This window comes from Rousettus aegyptiacus, unplaced genomic scaffold, assembly GCF_014176215.1.
Source record: "Rousettus aegyptiacus isolate mRouAeg1 unplaced genomic scaffold, mRouAeg1.p scaffold_m13_p_6, whole genome shotgun sequence".
Classification (NCBI taxonomy): Eukaryota; Metazoa; Chordata; class Mammalia; order Chiroptera; family Pteropodidae; genus Rousettus; species Rousettus aegyptiacus.
In genome coordinates this window covers 5706191-5728213 of record NW_023416309.1, presented here as the reverse complement: position 1 = coordinate 5728213, position 22023 = coordinate 5706191, and the positions used below count along the sequence as shown (strand labels likewise).

The window sequence follows — 22023 nt, the reverse complement described above, 5'->3', positions numbered from 1 at the left end:
GGCTATAAAAAGACCTCATATTTCAATAATCACCCTAAATGTAAATGGACTTAACTCGCCAATAAAAAGACACAGAGATGCAGAATGGATCAAAAAACACAACCCAACCATATACTGCCTCCAGGAGACACATCTCAGCTCCAAAGACAAATACAGACTCAAAGTGAAAGGGTGAAAAATAATATTTCAAGTAAATGGCATTCAGAGATAATCGGGAGCAGCAGTACTAATATCAGATAAAATAGACTTCAAAATAAAAAAGGTAAAGAAAGATACCAAGGGACACTGCATATTGATAAAGGGAATCATGCACCAAGAAGATATAACATTTATTCATATCTATGCTCCTAATCAGGGAGCCCTGAAATATGTGAAACAATTACTAAAGAAAGAATCAGAGGAAAACACTATCATAGTAGGGTACCTAAATACCCTACTGTCAGATATGAACAGATCATCCAAACAGAAAATCAATAAGGAAATAACATTCTTAAATGATACATTAGACCATGTGGGCATAATTGACATATACACAGCCTTCCATACCAAAACAGCTGCTTATCTATTCTTCTCTAATGCACATGAAACATTTTCAAGAATCAACCACATACTGGGAAACAGAGATATCTTCAACAAATCTAAGAGGGTTAAAATCATACCAACTATATTCTCTGAACATAATACTTTGAAACTGGAGATTGACTGCAAAAAGAAATCAGGAAGAACCAAAAATACATGGAGATTAAACAACATGCTACTGAAGAATAACTGGATCAGAGAAGAAATAAAAAGAGAAATCAAGAGCTACATAGAAACAAATGATAATGATAGTACAACATATCAAAACTTTTGGGGCATGGCAAAAGTAGTCATAAGAGGAAAGTTCATATCATTACAGGCCTATTTCCAAAAAAATAAGAATGAGCCCAAATAAACAAACTAATGTTTCATCTTAAAAAACTAGAAAAGGAAGAACAAATGGAGCCTAAAGTCAGAAGAAGGAAAGAAAACATCAAAATTAGAGCAGAAATTAATGAAATTGAAAACAAAACAAAACAAAAAACAATAGAAAAGGTAAATACAACAAAGAGCTGGTTCTTTGAGATGGTTAATAAAACTGCCAACCCCCTGGCTAGACTCACTAAAGATAAAAGAGAAAAACACAAATAAATATGATCAGGGATAAAAGAGGGCAAATTGTGACAGACACTGCAAAAATTCAAAGGATCATACAAGAATACTATGAAAAAGTATATAACACAAAATTTAATAACCTAGAAGAAATGGAACAGTTCTTAGAAAAATACAACCTTCCTAGACTCAATCAAGAATAACTGGAAAATCTAAATTGATCGATCAGCACTATGGAAATTGAAACAATCATCAAAAACCTACCACAGAGTAACGTCTAGGACCAGATGGCTTCCCTAGTGAATTCTACCAAACATTCAAGGAAGACTTAATACCTATTCTCCTCAAACTCTTCCAAAAAATCAAAGAGGAGGCACTACTTCCCAACTTATTTTATGAGGCCAATATTACCCTGATACCAAAACCTGGTAAAGATAACACAAAAAAAGGAAAACTACAGACTAATATCTCTCATGAACACAGATGCAAAATTCCTAAATAAGATACTAGCAGGCTAAATACAGCAATATATTAAAGAAATTATATACCATGATCAAGTGGGCTTCATCTCAGAGACACAGGAATGTTTCAACATACGTAAATCAATTAATATGATACACCATATAAACAAATTTAAAAATAAAAATCATATGATTATATCAATAGATGCAGAAAAAGCTAAAGAAGCTGTGGTACATGTATACAATGGAATATTACTCAGTCATAAGAAGAGATAAAATACCGCCATTTACAACATATCATGGATGGACCTTGATATGCTATGCGAAATAAGTCAGACATAAAAAGTTGAAAATCACATGATATCGCTTATATGTGGAATATAAACCTAAAGCAACAAATGAACAGGACAAACAAATAGAGACTCATGGACATGGGCATAGATTAGTGGTTACTAGAGGATGGGAGAGGAAGAGGGAGAAGGTAGTTGAGGTGAAGGGGGTCAAATATAGAGGGGATGGGAGAGGGTGAAGTGGGTAAAGGGGATCACATATAGTCTAGCTGAAGGAAACTAGACTTTGGGTAGTAAACACACAATAGAATATACAGATGTCAAATTACAATGTATACCTGAAAATTACATAATTGTATTTACCAATGTTGCCCCAATAAACTTAATTTAAAAGAAAAAAAGACAAATTCTTAAAATAAAATGTAGGAAAGAAGTTTTATGGCATTGAATTTGCACAGACGACAAAAGAAACAAATTGGATACATCAAAATGTAAAATTTTTGTTCATCAAATGATACTAACAATATAGTAAAAAGACAATCCACAGAATTAGATAAAATATTTTCAAATTATTTATCTTATAAGGGATTAATATCTAGAAACAAACACACAAATTGATTAAAAAATAGGCATAGGATTTGAATAGACATGTCTTCGAAGAAGATATACAAATGGCCAATAAGCACATGAAAAGTTGCTTAATATCACTAATCATTAGGGAAATGAAACTCAAACTCACAATTTGATAAATATTATAAAAAGAAAATAATCTTGGTGAGGACATGGAGAAATTGTACCTCTTGTGAATTGCTGATCAGAAGGTAAAATGACATAGCCGCTGTGAAAAATAAATTCTTCAAAAAGTTACCATATGATTCGGCGATTCCACTTCTGAGTATAAACCCAAAAAAGTTGAAAGCAGGGGCTAGAATAAATATTTGTGCAGTCATGTTCATAGCAGTATTATTCGAAAATAATCAAAAAGTGAAAGCAACTAAAATGTTTATCGGTGTATGAATTGATAAACTAAATGTGGCCTATACATCCAATGGAATATTATTCAGGAAGAGAATTCTGACATATGCTAAAATATATATGAGGTAGCTTGAATAGTATAATTAATGCATATAGAAAGTAGAATGGTGGTTGCCCGGGGTCTAGAAAAAGAGGGGAAATAGAGGAATTGAGGAAAAATGATAAACAAGAAAACCACTTAATTTGCATTTAGCATACTCATTGCTCCATTTATTTATTAATTTAGTTATTATAGTAATATTTTTCAAACATGTACAATGTGCTCAAAAAAGATATAATCTCAGCCCTCAATTAACTTATATTCTAGAAGAGAGGCAGGCAACATTAAAAATAAGTAAACAACTGGCTACATAATCTTCAGGGCCCATTGCCAATCATGAATTTCAAGATGGCTGTAGCCGAGCATAAATCCAAGCCTGAGGCCATGAAACTGGCCCTAAGCAAACTGATATGTAATGTTAGAGTGTATGTAGTAACTACAAAAAAAAAAAAAAAAAAAAAGGAAGTATAAAGGAATGATACAAAGTAAGAAGTTTGAAATTTTTCAGGATGGTGAAGAGGAAAGACCTCACTAGAAAATGACTTCTAAGTAATGACCGGATAGAATGAAGGACTATAGCTATGAGGCCAACTGGGGAAATTCATTCTTGGCAGAGAGCATAAAACCGGTAAATTGGATGATGCTTATGCCCAGCCTACTGAAGAAACAGTGGCTGGAGTAGACAAAGGAGAAAGAAAAATTAGAAATATACGAAACCAAAGTCTTACAGAGATGTGAGACAGAGATGTGGAAAATATTATGTAATGTGTCTTTTGTGATATTCAGTATTTTGACTCTTACTATGAGTGACATCACAGAATATCCCCCACATCCAGGGAAGCTTTCCATTTTGCTTGTCACAGCAAAAACTAAAATACTTACCGTGATGATTTACTAATTTACCCTCTCCCTTGACCTTGAAAGAAGGGGAAGTGGAGAAGAGATATATATATTGAGCTCCTCTTAGAAGAAGCCTGAAATCTAACAGTAGTGAATTCATCAAAACCTTTCAACTGTTGTGGCCACCAGCCCCTGAAAGACACATGGACCACCAGAACTCAGTGAGTTATAGGAAACACTATTTATTCAGCCAGCTGGATCTGCCAGGAGTACGCAGACCCCAAATTAAGCAGCCCCGAAATGTAGAGGTACAGGGTTTTTAAGCCCCAAATCCCATTCTTCATTCTGTCTAAACACAAAAATATATTTTTCTTTTATTCACTACCTGTCAACCCACAAGTCAGTTGTGCAAGAAAGGGTACAGAAGCAGAAAGCTTATTGTTAGAACGTTATGTTCCTATGGGTGTTAGCTTATATTCCCATGGCGATAGTCATGTTCCCATGGGTGATAGGCAAGTGGTAATTTCCTGCAAGTAATAAATTTCTAGCAGTCATTTTTCAGCCACCACACAAGCACCATTATTTGGACTATACCATATCTACCATATGGAGTGACTCAGAGCCCAAGTGATCCTCCTGGCTCCCAAGGTCATTGTCTGACTCATTTCCTTCTCCCCACCCCTAACTAGTACATTCATTTAGGCCCCAATATGGTTAATGATAAATACAGTGGTTATTCTGTTACTATGGTCATACTACTAAAATACTAACTTTTTTGAACAACGTTTTTGAATAAGCCTTTTTGTTTGCAAAATAGAGAGGGCTATTTGTAGAATTTTCTCAGAAGACAGAAACTTGCAACTTCTGATCACATGTTAAATTGCCATATTAACCATTTTATATGTATGTTCAGAAATATTTATTGAATAAATGTTTTTACCAATTGCAAACCATTATGCTAAGGCTCAGACTCAGAAGGGCAGTAATAAAATAATTAGGAAAGATCACCAAGAGCAAAGGGATCAAGGCTAAAATCATCTATACCCTCATATTCTCAATTACTATATACAAGTGCTTAAGTTGGATAGTGAAGACTAACAGGAAAAATAATTGATTTGTTTGAATTATAGTGTTAGACAAGAGCTTTATAGATACCCTGGACTTCAAGAAAGATGCATACGGTGGTCCTAGGATAAATCAGGCCTGAAACATCACTGGAAGCAAAAATGACAAAACCGAACCTATTTTAATTCATTCACATCATGAAAAAGCAAGGTTTCTTGGAAAAGACTAAATAATGCTGGGAAAAATAGAAGGCAGAAGGAAAAAAAGAACACAAAATATGAGATTGGTTGACTCCTTAAAAGAAGTCATGGGTATGAGTTTATAGGAGCCAAGCAGGGCTGTTGCAGACAGGACATTGTGGACCTCACTCATTCGTAGAGGACAAGGAGTCAGAGTTGGCTCAACAGCACATGCCATACACATGCTGTTTTATGAAGGAGACAGTGATGGAAAAGATGTTGTCCTTTCACAAAAGGAGCTTCCACTGTTGTGGTGCGTTCAAATCCAAGACCCACGGAGCCAATCGAAATGAATTGTGAGCCTTTATTAGCCGGCCAGCGACTGACTCTCTCCACCATGCAGGGTTAGAAGAGATCAGCCCCGAGCTTCCAGAAGAGGCAGTTTATATAGCCACCACCACATCCCTGAGCAGATCACCACCCCTGGTTAACAGTTGACCGTTAGCATCTCCTTGATCAGATTACCCTGGTTAACAGCATCTCCTTGATCAGATTACCCAGGTTAGCAGCATCTCCTTGATAAGATTACCCAGGTTGACAGCATCTCCTTGATCGATTACCCAGGTTAACAGCATCTCCTTGATCAGATTACCTAGGTTAACAGCATCTCCTTGATCAGATTACCCAGGTTAACAGCATCTCCTTGATCAGACTATCATACCCTGTTTAACAGAATCCTTGATCAGATTACCACACCCTGGTTAACAGAATCAGAAGTAAATCTTTAATGCTGGCTTACTGGAAAATTGTCCACCCATAACACCACTATGATACAGGAAATTGGACAGGTGCTCAGGTTTCTAGAAGGAAGGAGACAAGAACAAATCAAAAATGGATCAAGTGTTAGGAAAATCCAGAGAAGCAGGAGATCAGTTCTAACTGCAGAGTAAGGTGAGGTTTCATGAAGATATGGCAAACTTGCCAACCATGGTAAGGTATATTTTCTACTCCTCATTCAGTGGGTGACCAAAAAAAAAAGGAAATAAAAAGAAATAGATATAAGAAGAGGTAAAAAGGCAGAGGGAGAACCCTGAAAGTGAAGAAATGTCTGGTAAGATGATCAAACTCCAAAAAGTATATCAAAAGGTGTTAGGCTGTGGATTTCTGTCTAGGAGTTCCCCCTGAATACATAGCCTTAGGTCTGTTATCTTAATCTCCACCTAGTTCTAGATCCATTTAGATAAACATGTCTTTATAGTTTGTTTTTGTTCAACACAGCAGCCACTTACTTGACTTAGAAAACTCCCAGGGTCAAATCTCAAAACCCCAACTCAAGAAGCAGCATGGGTTTTTGTTTATTTGTTTGATGATTGTTGCTTATTTGTTTGAAAGCCACAGAACTTTAGGACAAGGTTCTTGCAAAGAAATTTAGAAATCAAGAACCAGTTCTGTGCCCTGAAGCTACCCAGTGGGTCTACTAAAAGTGAAACTTTCCTAGCTACTTTTTCATATACAAAGAATGTTAAATTTGAAACCAGCAGCTGTGCACTTTAACCACTTTCTCTTGCATGATTTATGCCAATTGAGCTTCTTAAATAAAACTTTCATTTTAGATATGAAAATAGATTTCCTTCCTGAACAACTTGTTCTCCTAGAAATAAGTGTTGAGTCAGATATGTGACAATGATTCTCCCAACAGAAATGTGTACCATATACAACGTATGTATTTGTAGCTGACTTGTGTTCCTCTGTGATGGAAAAGCTTCTTCATCCACATTTTGGAAATGAAGAAAGTGCCTCATGGAAACAGAATAAAAGAGATTTCTGAGGAAAGTGAATTTTCCATAGAGCAATTTAAAATATTTTTCAGAGGTAGGAAAATGTAATTTAAGATACTGGTAGGTACTCAGGCAGTTCCATTTACCACTTCTTATGGACACAAAAGTAAAAGCCTATTTTAAAGTCATTAGTTTGGAAAGAGCAATTTTCGTCTCAGAATTTGCCCTACTTTATGTTTCTTAGAACAATCTTTGCTTTTGTTACTTTATAGTAAATGAAAGCCAGCCACTCTTAATGAACACTTCCCCTACAGCTCACATTACGGTAAACACTTTATGTAAGTTATCTCATTTTATCCTTACAACTACCTTAAAAGGAAGGCATGCTGATCTCCATTAAACAAACCAGGAAACTGAGTATTGGAGAACTTACTTATGGCCCCTAAATCATATACCAATTTCAGTCAGAACTCAGATTGGGAACAAGGCTAGATTACTCAAAGCATTAGGTACTTATTCACTATCCTATGTGGTTTCTAATTGAAGCTTTCTTATCAGAAGATGTATTTAACATGCTAGAGTCTCAGCTGGTGGGCTGCGGCAGGTAGTTGATTCCCAAGGGGTCAACATGACAAGATTTGTTTCATAAAGCAGAAAAAAAGTGAAGAGAAAAAGTTTAAACAAACCTCTTAAAAAGAAGTCAGAGATATCAGTTGTGTAAACCAGATGGAAAAATAGATGTATTATGATCAAAAGCCAAGTTTCAAAATTATATATTAACAATATAAATAGGAGATTTTAAAAATAAATAGAAAAACAGCTTGGTGTTTCCTTAAAAAATTAAAACTAGAATGACCTTTAGACCTAGAAATTTCACTTCTGGGTATTTATCTATAGAAACTCAAAACACTAATTAGAAAAATTATATGCACTCTTATGTTCACTGCAACACCATTTACAGTATCCATGATATGGAAGCAACCTAAGTGTCCATCAATAGACAATTGGATAAGGAAGACGTGGTATATATATTCTATAATGGAATATTACTCGGTCTTAAAAAAATGGAATTTTACCTTTTGCAACTATATGGATGGACCTAGAGGTTATTATGCTAAGTGAAATAAGTCAGAGAAAAACAAACGCCATATAATTTCACTTATATATGGAATCTAAAGGACAAAATAAACAAACAAAACAAAAACGAACTCATGAATACAGAGAATAAACAGTATTTGCCAGATGGGAGGGAGGTTGGGGTGCTGGGTGAAAAGTGATGAGATTAAGAAATACAAATTGGCAGTTACAAAATAGTCATGGGTTGTTAAGTACAGTATAGGGAATATAGTCAATAATAGGGTAATAACTATAATGCCAGGTGGGTACTAGAGTAGATCACTTAGTAAATTATGTAAATGTCTAACCATTATACTGTACACCTGAAACTAATATAAAATAATATTGAATGTTAACCTTAGTTGAAATAATATAAAAGTAAATTGAAATAAAAAATTAGGGGGGAAAAAGAATGTTATTAAGGATAAACTTACTGAATCTTGCTCTTCTAAGATAGGATACTGTAATTAAATGTTTCAAAAAGATTTTTAAAAGCTAGAAAATGATGTGTTTTGGTATTAGTAAAACCATTTTTAAAAAGACAAAATAAACAAGAATGATCCGTGAGAACTGGTTTAATCCATGTAGTTTGTCAATAGATTTGTGATAAATGTGAATAAAACTGGCTTAAAGAAAATCGTACTCTATCGGATGGATGTTAACACTTAATAATAATTATTTTAAATTGTGAGAACCATACATGAAGTCAGAAATATGCTATATATATAAGAGATAATGCTGGAAACTAGTATTGAATCTGCCTCATGCATGGAAACCTCTTTATATAGTACCTATTCTCTTATATTTCCTTCAAGATTTTTAAATTGTATGTATTATTATTATACCATTTTAAATGTACTTAAAAACTACATCCTGGTATTAAAAAGAAAAATTAAAGATAATTTGAAATAATCTTGATATTCATAGATCATTATTAACATTTGGTAAGTATTATTGTAGTTACCACTCATATTTATGCATATATTGAAAGGTGGGAAAAAAAGAAAGAGAGGCAAGGAAAGAGAAAAAAAGAGAAGAAAGAAAGTTAGGACAGGAAGAAGGAAGGGGAAAAACAAATGAAAACATACATTTATGAAAACTACATAATCGTATTTATGATAAGTTGGAATTTAGTTGAATTTATTTGTGTGTGGGTGTGGGTGCATGTATGTGTGAGAAAGAGAGAAAGGGGGGAATGTTAATGTAAAACTAGAGGAATTACTGAACTTCGGAGAATTATTTTTCTTACTTTGGTAGAAGCATCTAATTTTCACCCTATCTGATTTGTTTTTCCTCTCCCTTGGTGTTCCAGATAGATTTACACTGCACTATGACTATTTTTGACCAATGAATTAGGGGTGTAAGTATAATGTAATTTCCAGGCCAAAGCATTGAATTGTCATTTATGGTTCTCTAACACTCTATTTCTCTGCCATGTTCACAAGGGAGGCTACATAATCCAGATGGTATAGATACATGATGATGACATCTGATGAATGCAGATTCCTGGACCTGTAGCTGACTTTGCAATTAAAAGACACAAAGCCTTCTTATATTCAACCACTGAGATTTGGAGTTGTATATTACAGTAACTTATCCCAGCCAATTCTGAATAATATACCACGTAAGAGATACTTTGTCCATAAAACATGCCTCTAAAGTTTAGAAAAATGGTATTAAAAATTAGCAGGTTAAACTACAATGGTAGATACATGTTTTTCACAGTTGTTAAATCCATAAAATGTACAGCAGTAAACATGAATCCTAAATTAAAGTATGGGCTATGGGTGATAATGATGTATTAATGTAAGTTCATTCATAATTAATATACCATTGTGATATAGATTTTCGATAGTAAGGGAGGTTGAGGTGGAGACAGGGTATATATGAGAACTCTTTGTTTTTATACTTGGTTTGGCTGTGACACTAAGACTACTCATAAGAAATAGTCTATTTGAGGTATTGTATATTTAAACCATACATCTCAGTGTTAGTCTCTATAGTAGTCCTCCCCTTACCACGAAATATACATTCTAAGACTCTCCAGTGGATGACTGAAACTGTGATAATGCTGAATCCTATGTACACTAATATTTTCTTATACATATATACCTACGATAAAGTTTTAATTTATACATTAGGCACAGTAAAAGTAACAATAATAACCAATAATAAAATAGAATAATTATAACAATATTCTATAATAGAAGTTATGTAAATGTGGTTTCTCTCTCTCTCTCTCTCTCTCTCCCTCTCTCACTCATAATTGATCTGATAACCTAGATGGCTTCCAAGTGACTAATGGTTAGGGAGCATGCATATACAGCATGGATATGCTGGACAAAGAAATGATAGATGTGCTGGGCATGATGGAGTGGGATGGCATAAGATTTCATGAAATCTTGAAATTTAAAACTTATGAATTGTTTATTCCTGGAATTTTCTATTTAATACTTTTGGATTGCAGCTAACTTCAGGTAACTGAAACATAAAAAAGTGAAATAATGGATAAGGGGCTGGGGGAGAATACTGTATTACATAATTCTCTGCTATAATGTGTGAGAAAATTGGGATTTCTTTCAATGTTTTTCAAATTTTTACAAAATTTTTGTTACACATATTATTAATTATCTATTGCCAAGGCTATAACAAAGTATCTTTTTTTTTATAAACATACTTTTCATAGTTGTTATATCTTATATCTCTAAATAGATTAAAAGCCCATCACAAGTTCTTTCAACATGATTTCTATATCCTGGGTTCTGTCTTGCTTCTTATCCTGTTTAGACAGGTTCTGTCATTCATTAGAATTTGTTTGCTTGACTGCTTATTAATTTGGGTAGTAGGAGCGCAGACACTCAGTCCTAATTTCTTGAATATCTATAAATGTCTTTTTGTTATCTTTATACTTGAATTGATTACAGGGCTGAAAGTCTGTGTATTAGATAACACTTTATTTCCCACAACATTTCTTCAAAATGTATTTTCTGTCTACTGGAATAATTGTTAATGTTGAAAGTCTGAGGCCTAAACTCTTCATAATTTGCTTTGTCTGCCTCAGTGACTAGCCACAAAAGCCTCTTGTTTACTCTTTTAAGTTCATATTATCAAAATATGACATGGTGTTAATTTTTCTGTATCAAATCTTCTGGAGAATGGTGTGCCATTTTGCTCTACAGATAATAATGTTTTTTATTTCAGAATAAATTTTATTTGAGTTTATATTTTTCTTTTGTTTTATATTGTATTTGGCCTTTTCCCAAGGATATCAATTACACATGTGTTATAGCTCTTCTCTCATACCTGTCTATTACCTTTTGTTTAATAAATGCTTTTTAGGTTTTATTCCAATTCACGTTGTTTTTAATATGGCTTTCATCTCTCTCCTTTGTTTTTCTCCCATTTTTCATCTTCTTCTTGGCCATTGTATCTCTTTTTTTGAGGTCTTTGGTAAAAGAAAACATGTTGTCTACAACATCCTTGAGCCTGTCCAAAATATGTGCCTGAACTCTTCCTGTAGCAATTTGGGTAATTTATGTCTAATGTTTTTCAGCTTTTAAAGCTTATCAGTTGCTTTTTACTTGAATATACATTCTTTTTTTATCTGTCTATTTATCTGTCATCTACCTATTTATTTCTCTGTCTATGTATATATAAAGCAGGATAAACATCAAAATTCAGAAATACAAACATATAATTTCCTTTATTTTGTATAGGTGACTTCATGGTGGCTTAAGTCTCCCAGTCTGCCTAAAATAGACAACTTATTCTATATGATATGTTCACATGCTTTTTGACTTATTAATTTTGAAAACAATTGACTGATCTTCTGTAAGGTCATTGTATATTTAACTCTCTTACAAATTTATCATGGGATTTTTTTAAATCACAAAACATTATTAAAGAATATAAGAGAACTGAATTAACAGACTCTCTTCTTCACCAAGCTCAAGCTTCTCTGGCCTCTCTTTATATTTAGCCTTCAACTTGGGCCTATAAAGACTGCAGGCTCTCAGCACAAACAATTTCATCCACCCATCAACGCTTAGAGACTTAAACTCTAGTATGGTTTCTAACAACTCAAAGCCATGTCCTTGGGATGACCCGGCTCTCCTTAAGTTCCTGCCTGGGAAAGCTCAAAGCTATCAGATATAATTTACTCAAACTGAATGTTTGAGCCAACACTCGAAGACAGAGCTCTCATATTCCAGTCTCGGTGAGAGGATAGGAGCCTAACTTCAATATGTACTAGTTAGCAAACCCAGATGACCTAATCACATTGATCAACCTCCCTATCCACTTTGTTGTAACTTCCCATTTCTTTGACTCAGCTGGAGGCCCCAATCATTCTCCTTCCTCATTCTCCCTTTAATATGCCCAGTTATCTCTTCACATATTGAGATTAAGCTCAATTTACACTGGTCTCTTTTTTCTACTACAATAGTTACTGAGCAAAATCTATCTTACTGCCTTTGACAAGTGTCTAATTTTGTTTCTCTTTAACAAAGTGCAACAAAATATACCATGTATATAAATTAGAAGACACAGTATTATAATAAAGTCAATTCTGTCCAGGTTATTCCATAAATTCAATACCATCTCAATGGAAGTATGAAATGTGTACATATGTAGCCTAAGAATAGATTCTAATATGGAAAATAAAAAGTTCTAGAAAAGCTACTATAATTTAAAAGAATATAGAATTACAGAATAAAAAGGTTTTAATAAAAACTTTTAATATAAAATTAAAATGTTTATTATAAAGCTATTTTAATTAAGATAATGTGATACTGACAGGGATGTGCAGTGAGACCAATGGAACAGAAGGAAATTTAAAATCAAACGCACACCTATAAATAAACTTGATCATGATTGAGATGGCACTACAAATCAATGGGAAAAGATGAACTATTTAATAGGTTGAGTTGGAAAAATTTGTTATCTACATGGGAAAAAAATTAATTAGATTTTAAATTAACCCAATTCATAAAAATAAAATGTTATCATACATATAAAGGTTAAAAATACAGTATCTACACACCTTACATTTTGTTATTCATATGTAATATGTAATTAAAACATATAGAAATACATGGAAATGATAAGTAAAGATAACAGTTAATTCTGGGGAAGTAGATGAATATAGTCAGAGATGGGATATAGGGAGCTTTAACTCTGTCTATGATTATTTATTTATTTAAAAATAATTTGAGGAAAATTTGACAAGATATTACAATTTTTTAAATAGTCCTTTGTTTTATTATCCTCTATAACTCTGCATGCTGGAATTATTCTAAGTAAACTGGGGGGAAAAAAGAATTAACATTCATCAATCTCTTACTTTGAATCAATCATGATACTAAGAGTCTACATTTACAGCTTTATATGTTCCTTACAAAACTCTATAAAGTGGTCATTATTTAGGTCCATTATATTTACAATGAAATTGAATTTCAGAAAGGTTAAAATATCCAAAAATGTCTGGTTCCAAACACTGTAGAGGAATTTTGCAAAATCATGAATTTTTAAAATGTGTCTCTGAAGCAAAGCATGATGAACTCAAAGCTCTTTTTCAAGTTTAGTTTGTCTCAGTAAGTCCCTTTAGCATGAATATAGCATGAAAACATCTGGTGTTTCCAATTTTCCATGATGCTTTATACCATGGAAGTTTTTAATACAGTCATAAAGATTTTTTGCTAATATGATAAAAATTCTGTCATACATTTGCCAAATGATATGTATGGTGTGCAAGAAGAAAATAGGAATAATTTCTGAAGCATCTTCTGAAACTATTTGCCACTTCAATGTAGTTAATAGAAAAATTGCCTAGATGCACATTTGGTTGTGATGTTTGCTGTTTCAACTACTCTGTTTCTGGCATGCCTGCTCATATATTTAAATTTCAAATGAAGGTTTCAGATTAAGAAAAGAGAAGGGATTGGGATAACTGCTTTCCTTTGACTCCCTAGGTAACATCAACCAGTAGATATGAATATAAAAAATAGGAACATCTGTTACGTTTTTAAGCAATCTTTTCTGTTCTTATTTAGTGATTTCTCTAAGATACACACTTTTAGATGAAACCACTGTTGTGTCAAAGGGAATACAAATATTTAATATAATTAGATATTTTAGAAACACTATAATGGTCATACTAACTGATTAAGCAATAATAGTATATAAATTTTCCTATCGTGCCATAATCTAACACATGGCATTTTCAGGCTCTATAATTTGTGTGCATCTGTGAATCTGATTGGTGTGAAATGCTATTGTTGTTTTAATTTGTAAATCTTGATTCCTGAAGAGTTAGCGATTTGTTCATTCACATCCTTCATTTACTTTAAAATTTGTTTACTTATATTTTCATGTAATTTATAGGGGTTATTTATATACCCTAGATACAAATCTTTTGTGAATTATATATATTGAAACCATTTTCTCTAAGTTAATAAAATATTGGGACATTTCTTTACCTAGAAGTTCTGCCACGTTATCTTGTTAAAATAAGCTAGAAAACATAGGCATTGGAAGGATATGATTAATGGATGCATTCGTTCCAGGTATACTAATTGAAAGCTTAATTGAAAACTAAAATTCTTACTTCTCTATCCCTTTTTATGCCAACTTTAAATGACCAGTGCTGTTGTCCTCTGAAATGTCTCTTCTTCACAAAGCTACAGTAATCAAGACAATGTGATATTGGCAATGAACAGACACATATATCAATGGAACAGAATTGAGAGACCAGAAATAGAACAACAAAAATATAGTCAACTGATCTTTGACAAAGGAGCAAAAGCAATTCAATAGAGAAAGCATAATTTTTACAACTAGTGGCACTGAAACAATTAGACATCCATACACACACACACACACACACACACACACAAATTCATCTTTCTTCTTTCACAAAAATTAACTAAAAATGGATCCTAGGGCTAAACATAAAACTTCTGAGAAAAAAAAAATAGGAGAAAATCTATGTGGCTTCGGGTTTAGCAATAATCTTTAAGATATAACAATAAAGGCAAAATTCACGAAAGGACCAAATGATAAATTCAACTTTATTAAAAAATTTAAAAACTTCTGCTCAGTGAAAAAGGCCGTTAAGTAAAACAAAAGACAAGTTACATACTGGAAGAAAATACTTGCAAACCACTGATAAAAAATTTTTTTATCTAAAACACGGATTCCCAATCCCCTGGGCCACGGACTGGTACTGGTTCTCTACAGGCTGTTAGGAACTGGGCAGCAGGTGAGCAGCAGAAGAGCTAGTGAAGCTTCCGTATTTGTAGCTGCTCCCCAGATCACCTCCACCTGCCTCAGCTCCACTTCAGATCACCAGGCATTAGATTCTCATAAGAGCACCGGTCCCTGGTACCAAAAAGATTGAGGACGGCTGATTTAAAATAAAAGAAACTCTTAAAACTCAATGATAAGAAAATAAACAAAGACAAAATGGGTGAAAGATCTGAACGGACATCTTACCAAAGAAGATAAACAGCTGTAAAATAAGCGTATGAAAAAATTCTCAACATCGGTTGCCATTATGTAATTGTAAATTAAACGATAACAAGATGCCACCACATGCCTATTGGAATGACTAAAAATTTTTTTAAAAAATAAAAATACCATAAACTTATGAGAATGTGGAATAACAAATTTTTATTCAGTGCTGAAATGCAAAATGGTACAGCCAACATGGAAGACATTTTGGCAGTTTTATACAAAACTAAACATAGTTTTAACATATAATCCAGTAATTGCACTCCTATATATTTAGCCAATTGATTTGAAAACTTAACGTCCACCCAAAAATCTGCACATAAATGTTTATAGCAGCTTTATTCATTAATTACCAAAAACCGGAAGAAACCAAGATGTCCTTCAGCGTGTTAATGAATAAATAAATAGTACATTCATACAATAGAATGTTATTCACTAAATTTAAATAATTGCACTATCAAGACTTGGAGGAACCTTAAATGCATATAGCTAAGGGAAAGAAATCAATCTGAAAAGTTTGTATATTATATGATTTCAATTATATGACATTCTGGACAAAGTACAACTAGGGAGATAGTAAAATGATCAGTTATTTTGTATTACTAATACCTTTTATTTTCTGCATTTTATAATGCTTTGACAACTTGGGACCTGAGGGCCCAGGTAGGGATTACCCCCCTCAAAGTTAGTTAATTTCTAGAGATAGCAAACAACTTGTCTGAAAGCATGCCTATGATATGTAAATCAAGCAATCCTGAGCCCATACACTTAACTATCTCCTTTATCTAATTCTCACACACTTAGCAGATAATTCCTAAATGATGAATATGGTACTTGATGAGAAAAACATCATATAAAGTCCAATAGTGGGAGATCCTACAAACACTTGACCAGTAATTCTCAAAACTGTCAAGATAATGAAAACAAGGAAAGTCTGAGAAACTCCACAGGCAAGAGGTGCAAAAGGGGACATGACAATTACAGATAGTGTGGTATTCTGGATAGACTCCTGAAAAAGAAAGGACACCACGTAAAACCTAAGAAAATCTAAATAAACTATAAAATTTAGATAATAATAATGTATCAATATTGGTTTATTAATTATAATAAATGTATCATACTGATATCTGATGCAAATAGGAAAAAGTGGATGCAAGATATATGGGAATTTTCGGTAATATATTCTCCTTTTTTCTATGACTCTAAAACTCTTCTAAAAAATAAAGTCTATATAAAAAATAAAATGCAAACTACTTCTACAGTAAGGCAAAATATTAAGCACTCAAAAGAGTCAATATCAGAGGAGTTTGTTTTAATTTCTGATACAAGTTTTAGAAAATATATTCCCAACTCAATTGAGGAAATTAAATAGAACACATTCTACTAAATATTTCCAAAATGTAAGGTATTTTTGAAAAGAATTGTACAGAGGAAAGTTTTAAAACCATAAGATTTAGAATTCTGTGTATTTTTTAAAAGGAAGAGAAACAAAAATTACTAGAATAATTTATTACAATAGCTGATTACTCTAATTATTAAAAAATTTTCTCAGAATTTCTTTGGGTCCATATAATTCATAAGCACACAAAATTTGGGGGTAAATAGAAGAAGCATCCTGGTTACCCAATGATATGTTTCATAGAACAGACACAAGAAAAGAGAAGAGAGGAAGTGAATATTTCCAAATTAAATCAATTAACTTACAAGCATAATTTTGAAAATCTCTGTGAAATTGTCTCAAGGCAAAAGAATCAGCTCAAAGAAGGGACTTTCTTAACCATAGCATGTTAAGCAAATCATAGGGCTGCCAGGAACAATGGCTTTGAGTTACTTTGATAGTATATGGGTATACGCTATCATGGGCAGGAGGGAAAAATGGCCACCTAAAAGAAAGGCTATTGGTGCTCACTTCAAGTAGCACACTACTAAAATTGTAACAATACAGAAATTAGCATGGCCCTTGTACAAGATGACATAAAAGTTCTTGAAGAATCTCGTATTTGGGAGAATGGGGAGTTACTGTTTAATGGGTATGGGTTTCAGTTTGAAATGATGAAAAAGTTTTGGAGATAAATATTGGTAATGGTCGCATAGTAATGTAAATGAATTTAATGCCACTGAATTATGTATTTAAAAACAGCTCAAATGGTAAGTTTTATAATATATATTATATATATTTATAAGAAAAAAAGAACTTAGGAAATACCAGAAAGGTGTAATTCCCCCCTAAATGTCTCTCCTAAATTAATTCTAGGGGTGTGACATTTTAGTTTGTATAATTTATTTCTTTGAGTTAAAGAACCACATAGTCAGCCTACTTTTTTTTAATGTACTTTTTATTTTGATATAATTATAGATTTACACTCAGGGATAAGAAGTAATATAAACAGAGCTAACATACACATTACTCATTTCCCCCATAAAAATATCTTACAAAAACATAGTACACTACTATAACCAAGATATTAAAATTGATAGCCAAATAAAAATTAATTAATTAAAATAAATAAATAAATTTTAAAAAGTAAAAAATAAATAAAATTGATAGTCAAAATGTGAAACATTTCCATCTCTCAAAGATCTCTCATGTTGTCCTGTTATATCAAATCCATTTTCCTCCTGCTCCTATCCTTGGCAATTACTAATCTATTCTTCATTTCCCTAATTCTGTCATTTCAAGAATGTTATGCAAGTATACTTTGTATAAAGATAAATGTGTACCGATAGTATTGTGGTTTCAACTGTAGTTTTACTAATGGCTAATGATGTTGAACATCTTTTTATAGGCCATCTATATATTCTTCAATGGAATGTCTCTTCATTTATTTTGGCCATTTTTTAATTGAATTTTTTTTCATTTTGTTAAACTTTGAGAGCTCTTTATATAGTCTAGATACTATTGGATCTGTTGAATATTTTGTCTGAACATATTTTCTCACACTTTAACTTGTCTTTTTACCCTCTTAACTGCATATTTTATATAGCAAATGTTTTTAATTTTGAAAAAGTCTAATTTATCAGTATTTTCTTTTATAGATTATGTTTTTGCTATCAAGTCTGAAAAAATTCTAGATTTCAGTAATTTTCTATTTTTCTCTATAGGTTTTAGAGTTTTTCATCTAACATATAAGTCCACATGCTATTTTGCATTAATTCTTATATAAGGTGTGAGACTTGTATCAAGGTATATAATTCCTTGTCTTGAAATTGGGTACAAAAATTCCTCCTAGAATTGTTTTATTTTAGTTATTTTTTCATTCCATATATATTTTAGGTTAATTCTGCCAATATGTACAAAAATCTTGTTAGGATTTGGTAGGAAATGCTTTAAATTTTTATATCAATTAGGAGTGAATTGATATCTTTAAATGTTGGATTTTCAAATCTATGAACATCATGTGTTTTTTGATTTCTTTATTCAGCATTTTGTAGTTTTCAGCACATGAATCCTGAATGTTTGTTTTTTATCTATTTTGTATGTTTGTGAAATTATATTTTTTGTGCAATTTTATGCAATTGTATTTTTAACTTAGATATCCACATGTTTATAGCTAGTATTTAGAAATACATCATTTTGTAGTTTGTCTTGTATCTTGTGACACAAGTGAACCCACTTATTAGTCTCAGAAACATTATTGTAGATTCCTTATTGCTTTCTCTGTAGATTATCATGTCATCTGCAAATAAGGACAGTTTTATTAATTTCTTTTCAATCTATATGCCTTTACATCTTTTCTTGACATTTCGCACTGGCTACCATATCCAGCATTATGTTGAATCGAAGTATTCAAAGAGAAATCATTTCCTTGTTCCAAGTTTTAGGGGAAAAACATTCACTGTTTCATCATTAAGTATAATATTAGATGTAAAGGTTTTGTAGATGTGTTTTATCAAATAGAGGAAGTTCCTTTTCCATTCCTATTTTTCTGAAAGTTTTTATAAAGAATGAGTTTTGAATTTTGTCAAATGCTTTTTTGGCATCAGTTGATATAATCTTTCTTCCTTGGCCTGTTAATAAAATGCATTACAATAATTGATTTTTTAAAAGTATATATTGAATTGGCTTTATAGTCCCATAATAAATTCCACTTAGTCTTAACATATAATTTTAAATATATTTTGCTAAATTCTATTTGTTATATTTGTTAGAGATTTTGATGTCTATATTCTTAAGATATATTGATCTATTGTTTTCTCTCATATTATCTTGGTTTGATTTTGGTTTCAGGGTAATAGCAACTTCATAAAATTAATTGAGGAGTATTCCTTACTCTTCTATTCTCTGGAAGAGATTGCATAGTGTTGGTGTTACTTCTTTAAAATTTTGGTAGGAGATTCTCAAGAAAAATGGCGGAAGGAGAGATGTCCTCAGATTTCTTCCCTTGAAACAAAAACAAGCTGAATATCTAAAACTCAAGAAAAAAACACTCAAACTGCACACCAGTACATCTGAACATGGGATTTGCGCATAAGAGCTACTACAGGGGAGAACCCTGGGTGTCGGGCTGGACTGGGAGAAATAAAGAAGCTGCCTCTCACAGCCACCGTAGCTCTTCGCAGAAGGAAGGGGAGGGGAGAAGATATGGTCAATTCCCTGATCAGACTGCCTGGAAGTGCTTGAACTTCTAGCAGTTGGAAGCAGGGCCCAGTCATCAGGGCAGAAAGCAGAGAAATGGGATGGGGCCACAGAGAAATAACAGTTGATTTTTACTGGCCCCAGTTGCAAAACTGAACCTAAGCCATAGCCAGCAACTACCAACCCAGAGGGCCCCTACCCCCATACCCTCCAAGAACAATCACCGTGGAGCCCCAGGGGAATCTGGGCAAATGCTAACACTGTGTTACTAACACTGACAGAGACTAAAACTGAGAGTAGCAAATGTGATTAAATACTACAAGAAAAAAAAAAATTAAGGCTTTATATAAAGCAAGGATCGAAGGGGCTTATACACCACTACTGGAAACTAAAAGAAAATCACCTTTTTTGCAGCAGGCTAAAGAGATGCCTTTATATAATATATCTTCTTTCTGGAAAAACAACAGAATACACTACTATTAATGCTCAAGTGGAAAATAGTCCAGTAAATACCATGAACAACCAAGGTGACAGGGCATCTCAGAAAGAAAGAAAAAAATCTCTAGAAAATAAGCTTACAGACATAGAAATATGCAACTTAAATGACAGAGAATTCAGGATGGTACTTCTGAAAAAATTTGGTGAGATCCAAAACAACTCAAATCAATAATTTCAGGAACTGAAAAACACCTAGAGGAGCAAAGCAAGGCGATTAAAACCATCAAAAAGAACCAAGTAGAACTTCTGGAGATAAAGAACACACTGCAAGAGTTGAAAAATGAAATAGCAAGCTTGGGAAATAGAGTCAACCATATGGAGGAAAGGATCAGTGATATCAAAGATGGAAATCTAAAAATAAATCAGAAGGAAGGAGAGAAACTGAAGAATTAAAAATAATGAAAGAGAAATTCAGAAACTAGCTGATACCATCGGGAGAGGAAACATAAAAATAATGGACCTTATCAGAGGAGAGGATAAGGAGCAGGGACTAGAAAGCATTTTCAGACAAATAGTGGACAAGAATTTCCCAAATCTAAGGAATGAGCTGGAGCTTGGAATTCGAGAAGTCAACGGACCACCCAATTATCTAAACTCAATAAAGGTCTTCACTGAGACATACTGTATTAAAGTTATTAAATATTAACGACAAAGACAGAATTCTTGGGGAAGCCAGGAAAACGAAGACAGTAATTTATAAAAGAAAACCCATTAGATTATCATTGGACTTCTCAGTACAAACCTTACAAGCCAAAAAGAAATGGAATCAAATATATAAACTATTAAGTGAAAAGAAATATCAGCCTACAATAATGTATCCAGTTAAGCTCACCTTTAGATATGAAGGCGAAATCAAGACCTTTCCAGACATACAAAAATTGAGGGAATTCTTCACTGACGCCTGCACTACAGGAAATACTGAAAGGGGTCATCTCACCTAAAACAAAATGACAAAAAAATAATAATTAGGAGAAAAGTGACTACCAGATAAATAGAAGCAGAAGAGTGCAATCCTTACAAAGAACAGGGCATTATAAGCTTAAATAAGAAGATAATTGCTATAGAAGATAGTAATGAACATTCAGCATACATAGGAACAAATGAGATGACAATAACTGGAAAGGAGAGGATTCAAAGATCCAAATTTGCAAATGGAAAGGAGATAAGGCACACGCACAAGAAAAGTTATAACTGTACATATAACTATCCTTTTCATATTTGTAATGGCAACCACACACCAAAGATTCAGAACTGAAGTATATAACATAAAACAAGAAGAACCAGAGGCAAAACCCATAAAACCCAACCAAAATAAAGAAAACAGAAATACAAGGACAAGGAATCAATAGAAACACCAAGCTACTAGAAAGCAAAAGATAAAATGGCTATAAAAAGACTTCATCTTTCAATAATCACCTTAACTGTAAATGGAATAAACTCACCAATCAAAAGATACAAAGTTGCAGAATGGATAAAAAAAAATACAACCCAACCATATGCTGCTT

The 22023-nt window shown here is 32.8% G+C and overlaps 1 non-coding gene across 1 annotated transcript; it reads left to right on the top strand.

The window, feature by feature from the left end:
* Positions 1–17346: 17346 nt before the first annotated feature.
* Positions 17347–17448, top strand: LOC118604418. Its single transcript, XR_004951728.1, has one exon. It is a non-coding gene; the product is annotated as a U6 spliceosomal RNA (small nuclear RNA).
* The last annotated feature ends 4575 nt before the right edge of the window (positions 17449–22023 follow it).